Genomic DNA, 23735 nt, shown 5'->3' with positions numbered 1-23735 from the left:
TGGCAGGTCACATATATTGCTGCTGTGATGTCACACTGTGGTATTTCACCTAATAGTTTATCAAAATTGGGTTTGTATTCGTATTATTTGTGGATCTGTGTAATCTGAGGGAAATATGTGTCTCTAATATGGTCATACATTGGGCAGGAGGTTAGGAAGTGCAGCTCAGCTTCCACCTCATTTTGTGGGCATAGCCTGTCTTCTCTTGAGAGCCATGTCTGCCTACGCCGGCCTTTCTCAATAGCAAGGCTGTGCATCACTGAGTCTGTACATAGTCAAAGCTTTCCTTAAGTTTGGGTCAGTCACAGTGGTCAGGTATTCTGCCACTGTGTACTCTCTGTTTAGGGCCAAATAGCATTCTAGTTTGCTCTCTCTCTCTCTCTCTCTCTCTCTCTCTCTCTCTCTCTCTCTCTCTCGCTCTTTCGCTTTCTCTCCCTCTCTGTGGTGCTCCAGCATGCAGCTCTCTCTCCCTCTCTGTGGTGCTCCAGCATGCAGCTCTCTCTCCCTCCCTGTGGTGCTCTAGCATGCAGCTCTCTCTCCCTCCCTGTGGTGCTCTAGCATGCAGCTCTCTCTCCCTATCTGTGGTGCTCCAGCATGCAGTTCTATGGTCCTCACTGTGGTGCTCCAGCATGCAGCTCTCTGGTCCTCTCTGTGGTGCTCCAGCATGCAGTTCTATTGTCCTCTCTGTGGTGCTCCAGCATGCAGTTCTCTGGTCCTCTCTGTGGTGCTCCAGCGTGCAGCTCTTTGGTCCTCTCTGTGGTGCTCCAGCATGCAGTTCTATGGTCCTCTCTGTGGTGCTCCAGCATGCAGCTCTTTGGTCCTCTCTGTGGTGCTCCAGCATGCAGTTCTATGGTCCTCTCTGTGGTGCTCCAGCATGCAGTTCTATGGTCCTCTCTGTGGTGCTCCAGCATGCAGCTCTCTCTCCCTCTCGGTGGTGCTCCAGCATGCAGCTCTCTCTCCCTCTCGGTGGTGCTCCAGCATGCAGCTCTCTCTCCCTCTCCGTGGTGCTCCAGCATGTAGCTCTCTGGTCCTCTCTGTGGTGCTCCAGCATGCAGCTCTCTGGTCCTCTCTGTGGTGCTCCAGCGTGCAGCTCTCTGGTCCTCTCTGTGGTGCTCCAGCATGCAGTTCTATGGTCCTCTCTGTGGTGCTCCAGCATGCAGCTCTCTGGTCCTCTCTGTGGTGCTCCAGCATGCAGATCTCTGGTCCTCTCTGTGGTGCTCCAGCATGCAGCTCTCTCTCCCTCTCTGTGGTGCTCCAGCATGCAGTTCTATTGTCCTCTCTGTGGTGCTCCAGCATGCAGCTCTCTCTCCCTCTCCGTGGTGCTCCAGCATGCAGCTCTCTGGTCCTCTCTGTGGTGCTCCAGCATGCAGCTCTCTGGTCCTCTCTGTGGTGCTCCAGCATGCAGCTCTATCTCCCTCTCTGTGGTGCTCCAGCATGCAGTTCTATTGTCCTCTCTGTGGTGCTCCAGCATGCAGCTCTATGGCCCTCTCTGTGGTGCTCCAGCATGCAGTTCTATGGTCCTCTCTGTGGTGCTCCAGCATGCAGCTCTCTTGTCCTCTCTGTGGTGCTCCAGCATGCAGCTCTATGGTCCTCTCTGTGGTGCTCCAGCATGCAGTTCTATGGTCCTCTCTGTGGTGCTCCAGCATGCAGTTCTATGGTCCTCTCTGTGGTGCTCCAGCATGCAGCTCTATGGTCCTCTCTGTGGTGCTCCAGCATGCAGCTCTATGGTCCTCTCTGTGGTGCTCCAGCATGCAGTTCTATGGTTCTCTCTGTGACTGGGGATAGCAGGTAAAGGTTGGAGGGAGGATGACTGAGAACCAGAAGAACAAACAGCACCACCTTCCTATTCCCCCCACCTCTCAACACCCCAATGTCACCACTCTTCCCAGTACCCCTGGCACAGGTCCCCAAAGTGTCCCCCCCCCCTCTCTCCCATACCCCTGCTGCCCTCTCACCAACCCCCTGTTGTGTTTTACCACCCCCAGGCCGTGGGCACCACTCAGCATGTCAACAACCAACCCTTTCTCCCTGCCAAGGCACCTTGGGCTCCATTACCCAGCGCTATCAGTAGGGACCAAGCAGGTGGAGATGACTAAAGTGGCATTTCCAGAGTGCATCAACAGACAGCCCCACATCGCCCCCCCACCCTCACCAACGCATCATCTCACCCTCCACACTCCTCACTATTATTTTCCCCTCAACACCCCCCTACCATCACACTTTCCACCCCTCTCTCCCCGCTTACCTCCCCTGCCGCCTCAGGCCTCGTAAAATTGGACTTATGGCTGTGTTGCCAGCATAAATAAGTCCCTTTGATAGTTAGCGGAAGAAGTTATGACACTCTTGGGTACGCGTGAGGGACAGTGGCAGCGAGCATCGTCTCAGGGACGGCTTGGTAGCCTGGCACCCTGGTGGCTGTGATCTTTCTGCCGATTCAGGGCACGCTCTCTTCATTACCGCCGGCCACCGGGGACTTGTTTTTTTTCTGCAAGATTAATGAGTGCTGCGGAAATTCTCCAGCGCATCTCGATAATTAAGTCTTTGTTTATCAAAAAACAAGTTATATTAGGAGCAGGAAATTCGCAGTAATTATTCATAATCCTAACAATTCAAGTGTGGCTACCTCATTTGCCTGTGTAATTCTGCTTTTTAATTTCTTGCATACATTTGCATATTAATTTTGCCCGTTGGCTGCTGCAGGGGGCTCTCTCTCCTCCCCCTTCCCCCCAGCGTGATGTTTTTCACAGGGGTGAGGCTCAGTCGGGTGGCATTTCGGCTGGGTGTAATGATAAATTATGAATTGTTCTAATTTGCTGCATAATGAAGTAACCCCTTCCGATCCACTTCCTCCTCTTTCCTCCGATGGAAGCATCAGATGGCTGTCAGAGCACGTTTACCCACCTCCTCCCCGACATTGCCGTCCACACACACACATGGCTGTCAGAGCACGTTTACCCACCTCCTCCCCGACATGGCCGTACACACACACACGTGGCTGTCAGAGCACGTTTACCCACCTCCTCCCCGACATGGCCGTACACACACACACGTGGCTGTCAGAGCACGTTTACCCACCTCCTCCCTGACATGGCAGTACACACACACACGTGGCTGTCAGAGCACGTTTACCCACCTCCTCCACGACATGGCCGTACACACACACACGTGGCTGTCAGAGCACGTTTACCCACCTCCTCCCCGACATGGCCGTACACACACACACGTGGCTGTCAGAGCACGTTTACCCACCTCCTCCCCGACATGGCAGTACACACACACACGTGGCTGTCAGAGCACGTTTACCCACCTCCTCCTTGACATGGCCGTACACACACACACACACACACACATGGCTGTCAGAGCACGTTTACCCACCTCCTCCACGACATGGCCGTACACACACACACGTGGCTGTCAGAGCACGTTTACCCACCTCCTCCCCGACATGGCCGTACACACACACACGTGGCTGTCAGAGCACGTTTACCCACCTCCTCCCCATGACATGGCAGTACACACACACACGTGGCTGTCAGAGCACGTTTACCCACCTCCTCCCTGACATGGCCGTACACACACACACACACACACACATGGCTGTCAGAGCACGTTTACCCACCTCCTCCCCGACATGGCAGTACACACACACACATGGCTGTCAGAGCACGTTTACCCACCTCCTCCCCGACATGGCAGTACACACACACACATGGCTGTCAGAGCACGTTTACCCACCTCCTCCCCGACATGACTGTACACACGCACACGCACACATGAACACACGCACTTCCCTGCCATGGCCATGTGGTCATTAGGGACAGTGAAGGCAGCCGTGTCACGTGGGTGTCAAAGGCTGTTTGATGAGTGAGAGGTGAGAGATCGTCAGCCCCCTCCCTCCCTGGCATGCTCTCTGGCCCGTCTGTGCATTGCCATGCCTGGCCTAACCTCTCATCCACTCCCCTGCTCTGCTGTGCTGTGCCCTCTGCACATGGTGTCAACCCCCATTTACATGATGTCTCCCTGATACTCTGTACTGCAGTGTCACTGCCAAACTTCAGTAGCCTTGTCTACTCCCGAGACTGTGTGTGCGTTTGTATGCATGTGTGTACTTCTGTGTGTGTTTCCCTGTGTGTGTGTACTTCTGTGTGTGTTTCCCTGTGTGTGTTTCCCTGTGTGTGTGTACTTCTGTGTGTGTTTCCCTGTGTGTGTGTACTTCTGTGTGTGTTTCCCTGTGTGTGTGTACTTCTGTGTGTGTTTCCCTGTGTGTGTGTACTTCTGTGTGTGTTTCCCCGTGTGTGTGTACTTCTGTGTGTGTTTCCCCGTGTGTGTGTACTTCTGTGTGTGTTTCCCCGTATGTGTGTACTTCTGTGTGTGTTTCCCCGTGTGTGTGTATTTCTGTGTGTGTTTCCCTGTGTGTGTGTACTTCTGTGTGTGTTTCCCCGTGTGTGTGTACTTCTGTGTGTGTTTCCCCGTGTGTGTGTACTTCTGTGTGTGTTTCCCCGTGTGTGTGTACTTCTGTGTGTGTTTCCCTGTGTGTGTGTACTTCTGTGTGTTTCCCCGTATGTGTGTACTTCTGTGTGTGTTTCCCTGTGTGTGTGTACTTCTGTGTGTGTGTTTCCCTGTGTGTGTGTGTACTTCTGTGTGTGTTTCCCCGTATGTGTGTACTTCTGTGTGTGTTTCCCTGTGTGTGTGTACTTCTGTGTGTGTGTTTCCCTGTGTGTGTGTGTGTACTTCTGTGTGTGTTTCCCTGTGTGTGTGTACTTCTGTGTGTGTTTCCCTGTGTGTGTGTACTTCTGTGTGTGTTTCCCTGTGTGTGTGTACTTCTGTGTGTGTTTCCCTGTGTGTGTGTGTACTTCTGTGTGTGTTTCCCTGTGTGTGTGTACTTCTGTGTGTGTTTCCCTGTGTGCGTGTGTGTGTGTTTCTCTGTGTGTGTGTACTTCTGTGTGTGTTTCCCTGTGTGCGTGTGTGTGTGAGCATGTGTGTTTCCCTGTGTGTAAGTGTGTTTAGCCTATGTTTATGGTACTGTATGCTTGTAGATATATTGCCTGTCATTGACCTTGGTGAAAACATGAGACACCCTGACATATGTTTAAGTGGTGGAGTACATGGTTTTTTAAGTACTAACTGTTACACAACTAGACTGGGGTCTGTCATATAGGGATGAATATTGATGATCCTGGGACTCATGAAGGCGGAAAGAAGATGACTTAAAATACACTTCAGCCATTTAGAGCACAGCAAAACACCTCACTGACATCTGAGGCACACACACACACACACACACACACACACACACACACACACACACACACACACACACACACACACACACACACACACACACACACACACACACACACACACACACACACACACACACACACACACACACACACACACACAATTTGACACATAATCACTAACATTAAATATGAATTAACCTTTGACCTAAAACTCTGACTTATTGTGGATGGTTGTAAATTAAACACTACGAGATGTTACGACAAGTTGATCCAACTTTAAATAAATCAAATCAAATAAAAGTTTCTTGGTTGCGTACACAGGTTTGCAGATGTTATCGCCGGTGCAGCAAAATGCTTATGTTTCTATCTACAACAATTTAGCAATATCTAGCAAAAGAACAAGATATTAAGACATATCAGAACGAGCAATGTCAGAGTCAGGAATATATATATTTATATATATATATATATGTGAATGGTGTGTAAACACAGTATGGACAGCAGTGGAGGCTCCTCTGAGGAGGAAGGGGAGGAACATCCTCCTCCAGGGAATTTCATTTAAAAAAAGAAATACATTGTAAAAAACATTTTAAAAGTGATCCTTTTTAGATAAAACTATACTAAATATATTCACGTCACCAAATAATTTATTAAAGCACACTGTTTTGCAATGAAGGTCTACAGTAGCCTCAACAGCACTCTGTAGGGTCCTGCCATCCTGTAGGCACTCTTCCGTCCTCTAGGTACATTGACTTCAATAGAAAACCTAGGAGGCTCATGGTTCTCACCCCCTTAATAGACTTACAGAGTAATTATGACAACTTCCGGAGGACATCCTCCAACGTATCAGAGCTCTTGCAGGATGAACTGACATGTTGTCCACCCAATCAAGGGATCAGAGAATTAATATAGTACTGAAAGCATAAGCTACAGCTATCTAGCACTGCAGTTCATAACGTGTGGTGAGTAGTTCACTCAAAGAAACCGAAAGACAATAGTTGAACAGTTTTGAACAAATTAATTTCCTCCAAAATAAAGGAGAAGCCAATGCAGCTAACTCGTTAAGCCTACTCAAACACCCTGCTCAAAGAGACTGATGCTATATTAGTTAGCTGGCTATGACTATCCAACACAACACTGGAACTCTTCCAAGTCATGGTAATCTTTTGGTTTTACTAATTTATTGTCACCGGGGCCCGCCGGGGTATCTGTACACAAACGTTACTGCATGATTGTAGCAGGTTTACTAACGCGTTAGTTCTTTTAGCTATTTTGACTATGACATTACTTTAGCTAATATGGTGACAGCAATGTAGGCTGTGTGTAGTGGTTATGATATGGTTTGGCTTGGAAAGTTTTTTTGCCTGGTCACATACCTCTGATGTGTTGTGCATTGAAGTCCACAAGCGAAGGGACAAGGTGAAAGGAGAGCACATAGATGCGAAACAGAATACAAATTGACTGCTATGGAAGTGAACTGTGTTTACGCGTGATCAAGGTGGTATTTATTCCGCCAATTCTGTTGAAAGATGTTATTTTACTGAAGCAAATGATACGAAACGGGGATAAACATACCTGAATGATTCAGGTGTTATTGAATATGTCACTGTCTGTCATCTCCAATTATTCTCTTGGCCTGTATGCACCCATGTTGTAATGGATATAGGGAAAATTCAAGTATCATGTAGAACCCTAAACCTATCGCTGTTACATTGAACTGTGTGAATGGAATATGTCATCCAATATTCTGTAACAGATACAAGGCCATGCTCATGAAACAAATAAATCGTCCTGACACATCTTACACGGCACCGACTGCCACTGATGGACAGTACAGTGCCTTGCAAAAGTATTCACCCCCCTTGGCTTCTCGACAGGAACTTCCCATCAGGAAGTTCAGGATCCAGTTGCAGAGGGAGGTGTTTAGTCCCAGAAATTTGGTGTGGGTCTAGGGTTTCTGGGTTGATGGTGCTGATATGAGCCTTGACCAGCCTTTTAAAGCACTTTATTGCTACAGATGTGAGTGCTACGGGTCGATAGTCATTTAGGCAAGTTACCGTGGTGTTCTTGGGCACAGGGACTATGGTGGTAAGCTTGAAACATGTACAGTGCCTTGCAAAAGTATTCATCCCCCTTGGCGTTTTTCCTATTTTGTTGCATTACAAGATGAAATTTAAATGGATTTTTATTTGGATTTCATGTAATGGACATACATAAAATAGTCCAAATTGATGAAGTGAAATGAAAAGAAATGACTTGTTTAAAAAAATAAAATATATATTTTTAAAGTGGTGCATGCATATGTATTCACCCTTTTACTATGAAGCCCCTAAATAAGATCTGGTGAAACCAATTACCTTCAGAAGTCACATAATTAGTTAAATAAAGTTCACCTGTGCAAAATCTAAGTGTCACATTATCTCAGTATATATACATCAGTTCTGAAAGGCCCCAGAGTCTGCAACACCACTAAGCAAGGGGCACCGCCAAGCAAGCGGCACCATGAAGACCAACGAGCTCTCCAAACAGGTCAGGGACAAGTTGTGGAGACGTACAGGTCAGGGTTGGGTTATAAAAAATATCAGAAACTTTGAACATCCCACAGAGCACAATTAAATCTATTAATAAAACATTTTAAGAATATTGCACGACAACAAACCTGCCAAGATAGAGCCGCCCACCAAAACTCTTGGACCAAGCAAGGAGGGCATTAATCAGATAGGCAACAAAGAGAACAAAGATAACCTGAATGAGCTGCAAAGCTCCACAGCGGAGATTGGAGTATCTGTCCATAGGACCGCTTTAAGCCGTACACTCCATAGAGCTTTACGGAAGAGTGACCAGAAATGTTTTAATTCCAGGTTGTAAGGCAACAAAATAAGAAAAATGCCAAGGGGGGTGAATACTTGTATATGAATAGAAAAGGTGTGTACAGCAGTATTATATAGGATGAGCCAGGACTAGAATACAGTTTTTAATAATATAAATAGTAAAGTATAGATTCCAAAAAATATCTACTTAAGTAGTACTTTAAAGTATTTTCACTTAAGTTCCTTATACCACTGGTGAGCGTATGTAGTGCGTGCGTATGTGTGTGTTGGACTGTCAGTGTAAGTATGTGTGATTGCGTGGGTAGACTCTAGTCAGTGCATGGAGTTATTGTAAAAAGGGTCAATGCAAATAGTTCAGGTAGCCATTTGATTAACTGTTCAGCAGTCTGATGGCTTGGGGGTAGAAGCTGTTCAGCAGTCTTATGGTTTGGGGGTAGAAGCTGTTCAACAGTCTTATGGTTTGGGGGTAGAAGCTGTTCAACAGTCTTATGGTTTGGGGGTAGAAGCTATTCAGCAGTCTGATGGCTTGGGGGTAGAAGCTGTTCAGCAGTCTTATGGTTTGGGGTAGAAGCTGTTCAACAGTCTTATGGTTTGGGGGTAGAAGCTGTTCAGCAGTCTTATGGTTTGGGGGTAGAAGCTGTTCAGCAGTCTTATAGCTTGGGGGTAGAAGCTGTTCAGCAGTCTTATGGTTTGGGGGTAGAAGCTGTTCAGCAGTCTGATGGCTTGGGGGTAGAAGCTGTTCAGCAGTCTTATAGCTTGGGGGTAGAAGCTGTTCAGCAGTCTTATGGTTTGGGGGTAGAAGCTGTTCAGCAGTCTTATGGTTTGGGGGTAGAAGCTGTTCAGCAGTCTTATAGCTTGGGGGTAGAAGCTGTTCAGCAGTCTTATGGTTTGGGGGTAGAAGCTGTTCAGCAGTCTTATAGCTTGGGGGTAGAAGCTGTTCAGCAGTCTTATAGCTTGGGGGTAGAAGCTGTTCAGCAGTCTTATGGTTTGGGGGTAGAAGCTGTTCAGCAGTCTTATAGCTTGGGGGTAGAAGCTGTTCAGCAGTCTTATAGCTTGGGGGTAGAAGCTGTTCAGCAGTCTTATGGTTTGGGGGTAGAAGCTGTTCAGCAGTCTGATGGTTTGGGGGTAGAAGCTGTTCAGCAGTCTGATGGTTTGGGGGTAGAAGCTGTTCAGCAGTCTTATAGCTTGGGGGTAGAAGCTGTTCAGCAGTCTTATAGTTTGGGGGTAGAAGCTGTTCAGCAGTCTGATGGCTTGGGGGTAGAAGCTGTTCAGCAGTCTTATAGCAGCTGTTCAGTCTTATGGTTTGGGGGTAGAAGCTGTTCAGCAGTCTGATGGCTTGGGGGTAGAAACTGTTCAACAGTCTTATAGCTTGGGGGTAGAAGCTGTTCAGGAGCCTTTTGGTCCCAGACTTGGCACTCTGTTAGCACTTGCTGTGCGCTAGCAGAGAGAACAGTCTATGACAAAGGTGGCTCGGGTCTTTGACAATTCTCTGGCCTTTTCTCTGATACCGCCTGGTATAGAGTTCTGGATGGCGGGGAGCTCGAACCCAGTGATGTACTGGGCCGTCTGCACCATCCTCTGTTGCGTTTTATACAATATAGAGATAACGCACGCACACACCAGGATTTCCATTAGCCGGTCGGCAGGTAGGGGTAGGTCCAGTATTTGGTCCAGTATTTTTGTTTGCTGATAAGTAAAATTGTAACCTGCCCAAATGGTTGTGTTCGTTTTTTATTTTATTCTTTATTTTTGCAGCTCCAAAATTAACACAAAAACATTTGTACTTAATAAATAGACTAACTATGCTTCTCAGGGGGGGTGGGGGGGGGGTGGTAGGTTCACCAGGGTTCACATTAGATGGTAGGCCTAATTGCCTGTTAAATACAATTGTAGCCTGTCTAAATTGTCCAGGAGAGGCTGTCTATCATAATCTACACCCAGAATTTACGCTTCAGCACCATTCTCACACTCCTTGCGAGCACGTGCCCATGCAGCTGAGAAGAGAGCGAGAGAGGAGCCTTGACCTAAGCTAGCCTGTTGCTTACGATGATGGAAGCCTTTTTAATTTAAGTAAAACAAATGTTAGGACAAAGAGTATGCCTACAGTAAAAAGCTTACAAGAGGTTTTAAAAACTCAACACAGAGAACAACAAAAAAATCATTGCTAAAATCAAGTGAAAGGTAATTATTTTTATTACAAATTAACAATCATATAATATACAACCCATCCGGTCTCGAGAAATAGGCTAGTGAGACAGCTTAGTAAATTATGGCGGTATCTCTCTCTCTCTCTACCCCCCCCCCTCTCTACCTCTCCCCCTCTCTCTACCTCTCCCCTCTCTCTCTACCTCTCCCCCTCTCTCTCTACATCTCCCCCTCTCTCTCTACCTCCCCCTCGCTCTCTACCTCTCCCCTCTCTCTCTACCTCCCCCTCTCTCTCTACCTCTCCCTCTCTCTCTCTACCTCTCCCTCTCTCTCTCTACCTCCCCCTCTCTCTCTACCGCTCCTCTCTCTCTACCTCCCCCTCTCTTCTACCTCCCCCTCTCTTTCTACCTCCCCTCTCTCTCTACCTCTCCCCCTCTCTCTCTACCTCCTCCCCCTCTCTCCCCTCTCCCCCTCCCCCTCTCTCCTCTCTCTCCTCCCCCTCTCTCTCTACCTCTCCCCCTCTCTTTCTACCTATCCCCTTTATGTGGTAGAACTCTCTGGACTCATTATTTTCTGTCAAAGTGACTGTCGGGCTCTTAGATTGATCTCCTATTACAGCGGTTACACACACCTAACTGGAAGTCAGCAAGAGATGCCTGGGCTCAACAGGATACACTGTCCATGTGTTGCAGCCACGAATTGAACATGCCTTCTTTTTTTCTCTGTTCTCTCTGGTGTCTCTGTTTCAGGCTGTAATGGGGTGTTACGGTATCTAAATATCTACTGTCTAAGGTATTCAAGTGTCGGCAACTCTGACACCGTGTGCCTTTCCTGCCACGCGGTCCTCCGGTGTCACCTTGCTGTGCCAGCCCCAGCACAGGCTGCTGGATGCTCTGACACCTCACAATTAGACGACCGTGTTGCTACCGTCCGCCTCACCTCTTGCTCTTTCCTTGCCTGCCTCTCCCTCTGTCATACTTATATTTTTTTCTGTTCTCTTCTTTTATGATTGTTTTGAGTTTTGTCTTTTCAGTGTAACGGCCTGCAGCATAATTGTTTGTGATTGTTGAAATGTACTACCCCTGGAATTACAGCCAAGGTTCATTGAGAGCATGTAGGGGTCGTGTTGTGTGTGTGTGTGACCTATATACCAGACTGGTTTTAGCAAGGGCACTCCATGTTGTGCAATAAACATGACAATATTTCAACCTGCGTTTATTCTGGAATGGTCTCAACAACTGTATCTTCTGTTCAGTTGCATATTGTGACAATGTGTGGCTTTTCTCACTGTAATCTCTAACATTTTCAGTGGCTTAGAGAAAGATAACTCTTGGCATACAAGCAAAGTGAGATATAGAAAATGGTTGTTTTCTATAGAAAGTGATTTCATGCATGGAAAGGCTCCTGTTATATTTCTATAGCATAAACCAGGGTATTATATTATATTGTAATTTAGTTTTTTTCCTGAGTTTGGTATATAAAGTAAAGTATTCATTGACAAGCTGATCCTAAGGTTAGGATGAACTTTCCTCAACCCAATCTCAGAAATGTTTCTGAACATTGTATGCTTAATCAACACGTTTGTGCAGACTACATATAAGAAGGTCTTAGACATATTGAATGAAGTTCGTTTGATATGTATTTGGGCTCAGGCATATGACATTATTAACGTGTAAAGTGTCTTTGAAATGAGCCTATTTTGATGCTCCTACTGAAGTCTTCATTGAAACAGTGAAAACGTTCTTGTAACGGAGATGAGTGAGTTGGGCATTATAATATTTGTTTCAACCATTTATCAACACCTGGTTGCTTCGGGAAACATGTGTTTGTGTAGCTAGTGTCATTCTGGACTCAAGTCTTCACATGAAACATTATGTCCATATACACACATGCACACACACATACGCACACACATACGCACACACACACGCAGACACACACACGCACACACATACAAAAACACACAAACACACACACACACAGGACCCATATGACTAGTCAAAAGTAGTGCACTATATTGGAATATGGTGCCATTTGGGACATAACCCATACATAGTCAAACAAAACCATATTGGGATCAACCTACATCCCTCCTTTCCTTTCAGCCCAGACTGAACCCTATATAACCTCATTTCAGCCCAGACTGAACCCTATATAACCTCATTTCAGCCCAGACTGAACCCTACATAACCTCCTTTCAGCCCAGACTGAACCCTATATAACCTCCTTTCAGCCCAGACTGAACCCTATATAACCTCATTTCAGCCCAGACTGAACCCTATATAACCTCATTTCAGCCCAGACTGAACCCTACATAACCTCCTTTCAGCCCAGACTGAACCCTATTTTTTCAGCCCAGACTGAACCCTACATAACCTCCTTTCCTTTTCAGCCCAGACTGAACCCTATATAACCTCCTTTCCTTTTCAGCCCAGACTGAACCCTACATAACCTCCTTTCAGCCCAGACTGAACCCTATATCCTTTCAGCCCAGACCCCTCCTTTCAGCCCAGACTGAACCCTACATAACCTCCTTTCAGCCCAGACTGAACCCTACATAACCTCCTTTCAGCCCAGACTGAACCCTATATAACCTCCTTTCAGCCCAGACTGAACCCTACATAACCTCCTTTCAACCCAGACTGAACCCTACATAACCTCCTTTCATCCCAGACTGAACCCTATATAACCTCCTTTCAGCCCAGACTGAACCCTACATAACCTCCTTTCAGCCCAGACTGAACCCTACATAACCTCCTTTCAGCCCAGACTGAACCCTACATAACCTCCTTTCAGCCCAGACTGAACCCTACATAACCTCCTTTCAGCCCAGACTGAACCCTATATAACCTCCTTTCCTTTTCAGCCCAGACTGAACCCTATACAACCTCCTTTCATCCCAGACTGAACCCTATATAACCTCCTTTCAGCCCAGACTGAACCCTACATAACCTCCTTTCAGCCCAGACTGAACCCTACATAACCTCCTTTCAGCCCAGACTGAACCCTACATAACCTCCTTTCAGCCCAGACTGAACCCTACATAACCTCCTTTCAGCCCAGACTGAACCCTACATAACCTCCTTTCAGCCCAGACTGAACCCTACATAACCTCCTTTCAGCCCAGACTGAACCCTACATAACCTCCTTTTCAGCCCAGACTGAACCCTATACAACCTCCTTTCAGCCCAGACTGAACCCTATATAACCTCCTTTCAGCCCAGACTGAACCCTACATAACCTCCTTTCAACCCAGACTGAACCCTACATAACCTCCTTTCATCCCAGACTGAACCCTATATAACCTCCTTTCAGCCCAGACTGAACCCTACATAACCTCCTTTGAACCCTACATAACCTCCTTTCAGCCCAGACTGAACCCTATATAACCTCCTTTCCTTTTCAGCCCAGACTGAACCCTACATAACCTCCTTTCAGCCCAGACTGAACCCTACATAACCTCCTTTCAGCCCAGACTGAACCCTATATAACCTCCTTTCAGCCCAGACTGAACCCTACATAACCTCCTTTCAGCCCAGACTGAACCCTACATAACCTCCTTTCAGCCCAGACTGAACCCTATATAACCTCCTTTCCTTTTCAGCCTAGACTGAACCCTATATAACCTCCTTTCCTTTTCAGCCCAGACTGAACCCTACATAACCTCCTTTCAGCCCAGACTGAACCCTACATAACCTCCTTTCAGCCCAGACTGAACCCTATATAACCTCCTTTCCTTTTCAGCCCAGACTGAACCCTATATAACCTCCTTTCCTTTTCAGCCCAGACTGAACTCTACATAATCTCCTTTCCATTCAGCCCAGACTGAACCCTACATAACCTCCTTTCATCCCAGACTGAACCCTATATAACCTCCTTTCAGCCCAGACTGAACCCTACATAACCTCTTTCAGCCCAGACTGAACCCTACATAACCTCCTTTCAGCCCAGACTGAACCCTACATAACCTCCTTTCAGCCCAGACTGAACCCTATATAACCTCCTTTCCTTTTCAGCCCAGACTGAACCCTATATAACCTCCTTTCCTTTTCAGCCTAGACTGAACCCTATATAACCTCCTTTCCTTTTCAGCCCAGACTGAACCCTACATAACCTCCTTTTCAGCCCAGACTGAACCCTATACAACCTCCTTTCAGCCCAGACTGAACCCTACATAACCTCCTTTCAGCCCAGACTGAACCCTATATAACCTCCTTTCAGCCCAGACTGAACCCTACATAACCTCCTTTCATCCCAGACTGAACCCTATATAACCTCCTTTCAGCCCAGACTGAACCCTACATAACCTCCTTTCAGCCCAGACTGAACCCTACATAACCTCCTTTCAGCCCAGACTGAACCCTACATAACCTCCTTTCAGCCCAGACTGAACCCTACATAACCTCCTTTCAGCCCAGACTGAACCCTACATAACCTCCTTTCAGCCCAGACTGAACCCTACATAACCTCCTTTCAGCCCAGACTGAACCCTACATAACCTCCTTTCAGCCCAGACTGAACCCTATATAACCTCCTTTCAGCCCAGACTGAACCCTACATAACCTCCTTTCAGCCCAGACTGAACCCTACATAACCTCCTTTCAGCCCAGACTGAACCCTACATAACCTCCTCCATTCAGCCCAGACTGAACCCTATATAACCTCCTTTCCTTTTCAGCCTAGACTGAACCCTATATAACCTCCTTTCCTTTTCAGCCCAGACTGAACCCTACATAACCTCCTTTCAGCCCAGACTGAACCCTATATAACCTCCTTTCAGCCCAGACTGAACCCTACATAACCTCCTTTCAGCCCAGACTGAACCCTACATAACCTCCTTTCAGCCCAGACTGAACCCTATATAACCTCCTTTCCTTTTCAGCCCAGACTGAACCCTATATAACCTCCTTTCCTTTTCAGCCCAGACTGAACTCTACATAATCTCCTTTCCATTCAGCCCAGACTGAACCCTACATAACCTCCTTTCATCCCAGACTGAACCCTACATAACCTCCTTTCAGCCCAGACTGAACCCTACATAACCTCCTTTCAGCCCAGACTGAACCCTATATAACCTCCTTTCAGCCCAGACTGAACCCTACATAACCTCCTTTCAGCCCAGACTGAACCCTACATAACCTCCTTTCAGCCCAGACTGAACCCTATATAACCTCCTTTCAGCCCAGACTGAACCCTACATAACCTCCTTTCAGCCCAGACTGAACCCTACATAACCTCCTTTCAGCCCAGACTGAACCCTATATAACCTCCTTTCCTTTTCAGCCTAGACTGAACCCTACATAACCTCCTTTCAGCCCAGACTGAACCCTACATAACCTCCTTTCAGCCCAGACTGAACCCTATATAACCTCCTTGAACCCTACATAACCTCCTTTCAGCCCAGACTGAACCCTTAACCTCCTTTCAGCCCAGACTGAACCCTATATAACCTTTCCTTTCCTTTTCAGCCCAGACTGAACCCTACATAACCTCCTTTCAGCCCAGACTGAACCCTATATAACCTCCTTTCAGCCCAGACTGAACCCTACATAACCTCCTTTCAACCCAGACTGAACCCTACATAACCTCCTTTCATCCCAGACTGAACCCTATATAACCTCCTTTCAGCCCAGACTGAACCCTACATAACCTCCTTTCAGCCCAGACTGAACCCTACATAACCTCCTTTCAGCCCAGACTGAACCCTACATAACCTCCTTTCAGCCCAGACTGAACCCTACATAACCTCCTTTCAGCCCAGACTGAACCCTACATAACCTCCTTTCAGCCCAGACTGAACCCTATATAACCTCCTTTCCTTTTCAGCCCAGACTGAACTCTACATAATCTCCTTTCCATTCAGCCCAGACTGAACTCTACATAATCTCCTTTCCTTTTCAGCCCAGACTGAACTCTACATAATCTCCTTTCCATTCAGCCCAGACTGAACCCTATATAACCTCCTTTCCTTTTCAGCCCAGACTGAACTCTACATAATCTCCTTTCCTTTTCAGCCCAGACTGAACCCTATATAACCTCCTTTCAGCCCAGACTGAACCCTATAACTCTACATAATCTCCTTTCCTTTCAGCCCAGACTGAACCCTATATAACCCCCTTTCAGCCCAGACTGAACCCTATATAACCTCCTTTCCTTTTCAACCCAGACTGAACCCTACATAACCTCCTTTCCTTTTCAGCCCAGACTGAACCCTATATAACCTCCTTTCCTTTTCAACCCAGACTGAACCCTACATAACCTCATTTCAGCCCAGACTGAACCCTATACAACCTCCTTTCAGCCCAGACTGAACCCTATATCACCTCCTTTCCTTTTCAGCCCAGACTGAACCCTATATAACCTCCTTTCCTTTTCAGCCCAGACTGAAGCCTATATAATCTCCTTTCCTTTTCAGCCCAGACTGAACCCTACATAACCTCCTTTCCTTTTCAGCCCAGACTAAACTCTACATTTCTGGCAGCTATAACAACACTGCAGAGCTATGACTGCCAGGGTGAAAGGGTTCAGAGTGGAGACAGTGAGAGAGAAAGTAAAAGAGACAGGAAGAAGAGGGATAGGCATGGTGGGGTGGGGGTGGGGGGGTTGTTGTTGAAGTTGAAGCCTGTTCTTTTGTGCTGCGGCTTCTGATCATTTACATCAAGTTGACATTCGGAGAGTTTACCCTGGGGTCTGTAATTGTATTCTTTCGCCAGTTCTGCATTGCCAACCGTGAAAATGGAATCTTATCAACCCTGACCAATTTTTAATGTACAAAATGAATTGGCAGTGGTTCAAAGAAGAGAGCTACAATTCAAATCAGGTGAATGATACATGGTATCAGCACCCCCAAGCTTCCCATGCTCTCAGCTATCACATTACAATAGATTTATTTAGCTTGCAGCGGGAAGGCAGGAAGGCTTTAGGATGGGAAGCTTGGGGGTGCTGGAGAGAGGTGTTCTATTGAAAAGAGAAGTAGGTTAAATCACCACAGATTTATAGTCATCTTAAAGGAGAATTAACTAATTCAATTGATGACCTAAAACGAGGATGGACAACCTCTATTTTACAGAGTTCACTGTAGCTACTCAAAAGAGACAGAGGTTGATATTCCATTGGCCCTGGTACTCAGCTAATGTTATAATCCTATGAGGAGTGAGGGAATGCTGGTGTTTAAAAGTGAACTGACACTGTCTGAGGTCGGAAAACGTCTGTATGAAATAAGGGTTAAGGGCTCTCTGGTATCCGTCATGTTTATCTGTACGGATGCCAGGGAAATACAGTTGGCGTGATAAATGAGCTGTCCTGGAATGTTTACCCTCTATTGTAATGGTGTGAGCATACAAGACAGGATACCACTCGGATTAGATAGCCATTGGATTTTCAATATTTGGTCAACCAGGACAAAGCTCTAGATTATTCCTTAATTACTTCCATATGTATTAAATCATGTAACTCATAGGTAACTCATTAAGAATACATTATAGTTCATCTGTATTAGAATTCCCAACAAGCTAGAATGAGTATTCTCATTGTCAATTCATTGTTGACTTTCCTCAACATCCCATTGGATCATATGGGATCTATAATGGTCCAGAATGATCCAGAAGGATCAGATCATGTTGGAATCTTCTTGTGTCTGGAGATGATCTCACAGATTCCATATTCTTGATTCTCCCGTTTTCTCTGACATGGACTTCCTGTCCTGATTCAATTCCCCCTCTGTGACAGTGCATCAAACCCCAGCAAACAGATGTCTCTTCTCCTTCCATAAACCGTATTCGTCAAGATCTCTTAGAGAAAGAAGGGTGGAGAATGAGAGAGAGGGTTGGCGAGAGTGCAGAAAACAAAGGGAGCGAAACCAAAGCCATACATATGTTAAAATCACATCAGTAATAAAGATGAAGTAGAAGTTAATAGCGTCCTCAGTCATGCTTGTGGAGGTAATCTCTATTTTTTAAATCAAAATTAGGTTTGGAGGAAAGGAACAAACAGGGGGCGAGACTTCAGCGTAATATTTTAATCAAATTGTCATGAGTGAGTGCATACAATTAGAGATGCTGTCAATCACGAAGCCAGGGACCCTGTTGTCACTCAGCTGTCGTGTATGGGAGGAGGTTTAATTTATGACCATCAACAATAAGTCAGAGTTTTAGGTCAAAGGTTACTTAATATTTAATGTTAGTGGTTAAGTGTCAGATCGTGTGTGTGTGTGTGTGTGTGTGTGTGTGTGTGTGTGTGTGTGTGTGTGTGTGTGTGTGTGTGTGTGTGTGTGTGTGTGTGTGTGTGTGTGTGTGTGTGTGTGTGTGTGTGTGTGTGTGTGTGTGTGCGTGCATTCCTCAAAGGCGAACTCATTAAGGGGCCGAGGTGGCTGCTATGGAAGTCAGGCAGTGAGGGACAAATCTCCTAATCTCATCAAATGATATTAGAGCACAGAGAGAGAGAAAGGGGGGGGGGTGATAGAGCTATAGAGCTGAACATGGGGAGAAAAACACCAGGGAGAGAAAGAGGACACGTAGTGACAGATAGATAGAGAGATGGATGGATAGGGAGAGAAGCAGGGGAGGAAGAAGTGAGCTATCATAGAAATGATTAAAGTGGAATAAACACTAATAGAGACACACAGCGAGACATTGCTTAACGTGACCAGGCCCCCCAGTAGGGTACAGCCTTGGGTGCTCCCGTTACTCCCAGGTTAAATAGCCTCCTTTACTCGTAACCCGACCATGGCTGTATGCTATTTTTTATCACTCAATAAACATTTTGCATATACTTGTTTGGTCATTTTTAACATGCTTCCATGTCCTATTAATCAACAAACTATTTACACCACACCTAAAAGCATGTTTATATTACATTTGAGTTATTTAGCAGACACTCTTATCCAGAGCGACTTACAGTTAGTGCATTCATCTTAAGATAGCTAGGTGCGACTACCACATATCACAGTCATAGTATGTAAATCAAATCAAATGTTTAGCAGATGTTATTGCGCGTGTAGAGAAATGCTTGTGTTCCTAGCTCCAACTGTGCAGTAGTATCTAACAATACACACAAATCTAAAAGTAAAATAAATTAAGGAAGGAATTAATAAATATATCAATAGTAGGATGTGCAATGTCGGAGTGACATTGACTACAATACAGTATATACAGTGGGGCAAAAAAATATTTAGTCAGCCACCAATTGTGCAAGTTCTCCCACTTAAAAAGATGAGAGGTAATTTTCATCATAGGTACACTTCAACTATGACAGACAAAATGAGAAAAAAAATCGAGAAACTCACATTGTAGGATTTTTTATGAATTTATTTGCAAATTATGGTGGAAAATAAGTATTTGGTCACCTACAAACAACCAAGATTTCTAGCTTTCACAGACCTGTAACTTCATCTTTAAGAGGCTCCTCTGTCCTCCACTCGTTCCCTGTATTAATGGCACCTGTTTGAACTTGTTATCAGTATAAAAGACACCTGTTCACAACCTCAAACAGTCACACTCCAAACTCCACTATGGCCAAGACCAAACAGCTGTCAAAGGACAGAAACAAAATTGTAGACCTGCACCAGGCTGGGAAGACTGCATCTGCTAAACTGCGAAAAAGGATATTGCAACAGCTTTACTAGCTTTACTGTCAGTGTTAGCAGGTCGGGTAACACATTACAAAAGCATAATAAGTATCATGCAGATAATTTGTTTTTGTGACAGCCAATTATGTTACTAACAACACGTGAGGCTGCTGAAAAGGTTTATTGAAACGGATAAAAAGTGTCAGTAGTTTGCTTAGGATGACGCCAAAGTTAAGCTAAATACAGGGAAGTAATGAAATTACCCTACGGCTGTACCCTACTCGGGGGCGTGGTCACATTAAGCCACGCCTCAGCGTGTGTATCTATGCTGCTGTTATCCTACAGAAAGAGAGCACAATTCTCTCCCTGACACACCCCACCCCTCCTCATCCTCCTCCTCTTTCTCCTCCATCTGTGTTGATTACATTGCTGTTGTGTTTTGCATGAGCATTCTAAAGCCTTAACAAGTGTGAACACTATGTCTTATTGGTATGGGTTGGGCCCGGGCGGTCTCTGTCTTGCCATGCACAACTGATCGCCTCGGCTTGGCTGATCTCTGTGAGTCGGAGTGTTGGCCTGCCTGCTCATGGTGAAATAATCCATTTGTGAAACACCTAAAGAGGACTAGGGCTCGCGTCTTTTAATTGGGCTGTTATGAGAGCAAGAGACATAGGGCTACTTGTTCACTGCTTTTTGGTTTTCCACCCTTCTGTAGAAAACAAGTATAAAAACAATGTTTCATTAGGGCAGATGTGTCTCAATGCTCAACAGTGATCATAATGAACCTAAAGCTTTAAGGATCCACTCAGATCAAGGATGCATCCCAAATGGCATCCTATTCTCTATATAGTGCACTACTTTTGACCAGTGCCATATGGGTCCTGGTTAAAATGAATGCACTAAATAGGGAATAGAGTGTCATTTGGGACACACTGTCACGCCTTGGTCTTAGTATTTTGTGTTTTCTTTAATTATTTGTTCAGGCCAGGGTGTGACATGGGGTTATTGTATTGTCTTATTGGGGTTTTTGTAGGCATTGGGATTGTGGTTGATTAGGGGTGTGTCTAGTATAGGCTTGGCTGCCTGAGGCGGTTCTCAATCAGAGTCAGGTGATTCTTGTTGTCTCTGATGGGGAACCGTATTTAGGTAGCCTGGGTTTCACTGTGTATTTCGTGGGTGATTGTTCCTGTCTCTGTGTAGTTTCACCAGATAGGCTGTAATTAGGTTTCACGTTCCGTTTGTTGTTTTGTATTTTGTATCGTTATTTCATGTGTCACTTTTTCTATTAAAGTCATGAGTAACCACGACGCTGCATTTCGGTCCGACTCTCTTTCCACAAACGAAGAACGCCGTTACACACACAACAAGATACATGGTGAGAACTCTCTGCCCACCATACTGTAGGGTAGTATGTATTCATCCACTTGTTAAGCCTGTTTAAACATTATTGCCGTATTATTTGTACAAGTCACTATGTGGGGGAGGGAGCCCCACCCCCCACCTTCCCTCCAACTTTCCATAATTATAATACGTTTTTAGAATCAATTCATCACTTTAAGTGACAGACTAAAGAGTTAATTGACATGTTAGCCCACACAGCAGAGCTGACAGGTATCTATTCCAACATTTTGTACAACTAATTAAACACAATGTATGTCAGACACAGTGACTGATGCATGGCATAATGACGTGCGTCTGTGTGAGCTGCGGAAAAATGTACTCAACCAAAACTGACACAAAAAACTTCACGTGGCAACAGTACCATGGAGCTTTGTGGGCGACGCCAAGCTCTCCACTGAGAGAGAGGATTGTTTTCCAATTCATTAAATTCCCACTGAATTTGTGAAATGTACAGTAATTACAGGAATATACTGTGGTGGGAGCTTGACAGAGTTTTGATTTTTTTAAACTTCAGGAAGAAAAGTTACAAAGCAGGAACAAACATGGATTTACTGTGTAGATATCACAGTTCCAATAAAGCAAAGTTACTGTAACAGCAGGACAACCACACTACCACACAACAACGCAACAACATAACCGCAACCACACAACCACACTACCACACAACAACACAACAACACAACCACAACCACACAACCACACTACCACACAACCACACAACAACACTAACACAACCACACAACCACACAACAACACTACCACACTACCACAACCACACTACCACAACACTACCACAACCACACAACCACACAACAACACAACCACACAACAACACTACCACACAGCAACACAACAACACTACCACACTACCACACTACCACACAACAACACAACCACACAACCACACAGCAACACAACCACACAACAACACTACCACACAGCAGCACAACCACACAACAACACTACCACACAGCAGCACAACCACACAACAACACTACCACACAGCAGCACAACCACACAACAACATAACCACAACCACACAACCACACAACAACACTACCATAACCACACAACCACAACCACACAACCACACTACCACACAACAACACAACCACACAACATCACTACCACACAACAACACTACCACACAACCACACAACCACACAACAACACTACCACAACCACACACACAACCACACTACCACAACCACACAACAACACTACCACACTACCACAACCACACACACACAACCACACTACCACAACCACACAACCACACTACCAAAACCACAAACACACAACACAACAACACTACCACAACCACACAACAACACAACCACACTACCACACTACCACAACCACAAAACAGCATTACCACACAGACACAACCACACTACCACAACCACACTACCACAACCACACAACAAATCAACAACACTACCACAACCACACACACACAACCACACAACAACACTACCACAACCACACACACACACACACACACACACACACACACACACACACACACACACACACACACACACACACACACACACACACACACACACACACACACAACAACAGAACAACACTACCACAACCAAACAACAACACAAACACAACCACACTACCACAACCACACACACACAACCACACTACAACACAACAAAACACTACCACAAAACAAAACACTACCACAACCACACACACAGACAACAACACTACCACAACTACACAAACACAACCACACTACCACACCACAACACTACCACAACCACACAAACACAACCACACCACCACACAACAACACTACCACAACCACACAAACACAACCACACCACCACACAACAACACTAACACGACCAAACAAACACAACCACACTACCACACAACAACACAACCACACTACCACAACCACACACACACAAACACACAACCACACACACACAACCACACAACAACACTACCACAACCACACACACAACCACTCAACCACACAACACAACAACACTACCACAACCACAACCACACAACAACACTACCACACTACCACAACCACAACCACACAACAACACAACAACACTACCACAACCACACAACAACACAACCACACTACCACACTACCACAACCACACAACAACACAACAGCACTACCACACAGACACAACCACAACCACACAACAACTCTACCACAACCACACAACAACACTACCACAACCACACAACAACACAACCACACTGCCACACAACCACAACCACAACCACACAACAACACAACCACACTACAAAACAACCACACAACCACACAACAACACAACCACACTACCACACTACCACACAACCACACAACCACACAAACACACTACCACACAACCACACAACAACACTACCACACAACCACACAACAACACTACCACAACCACACCACCACACAACAACATAAAACACAACCACACTACGACAACCACACACACACACACACACACACACAACCACACTACCACAACCAGACAGCCACAGAACCACACTACCACACTACCACACTACCAC

The sequence above is a fragment of the Oncorhynchus gorbuscha genome, linkage group LG10 (assembly GCF_021184085.1).
Source record: "Oncorhynchus gorbuscha isolate QuinsamMale2020 ecotype Even-year linkage group LG10, OgorEven_v1.0, whole genome shotgun sequence".
Classification (NCBI taxonomy): domain Eukaryota; kingdom Metazoa; phylum Chordata; class Actinopteri; order Salmoniformes; family Salmonidae; genus Oncorhynchus; species Oncorhynchus gorbuscha.
This window is presented reverse-complemented; position numbering follows the sequence as displayed.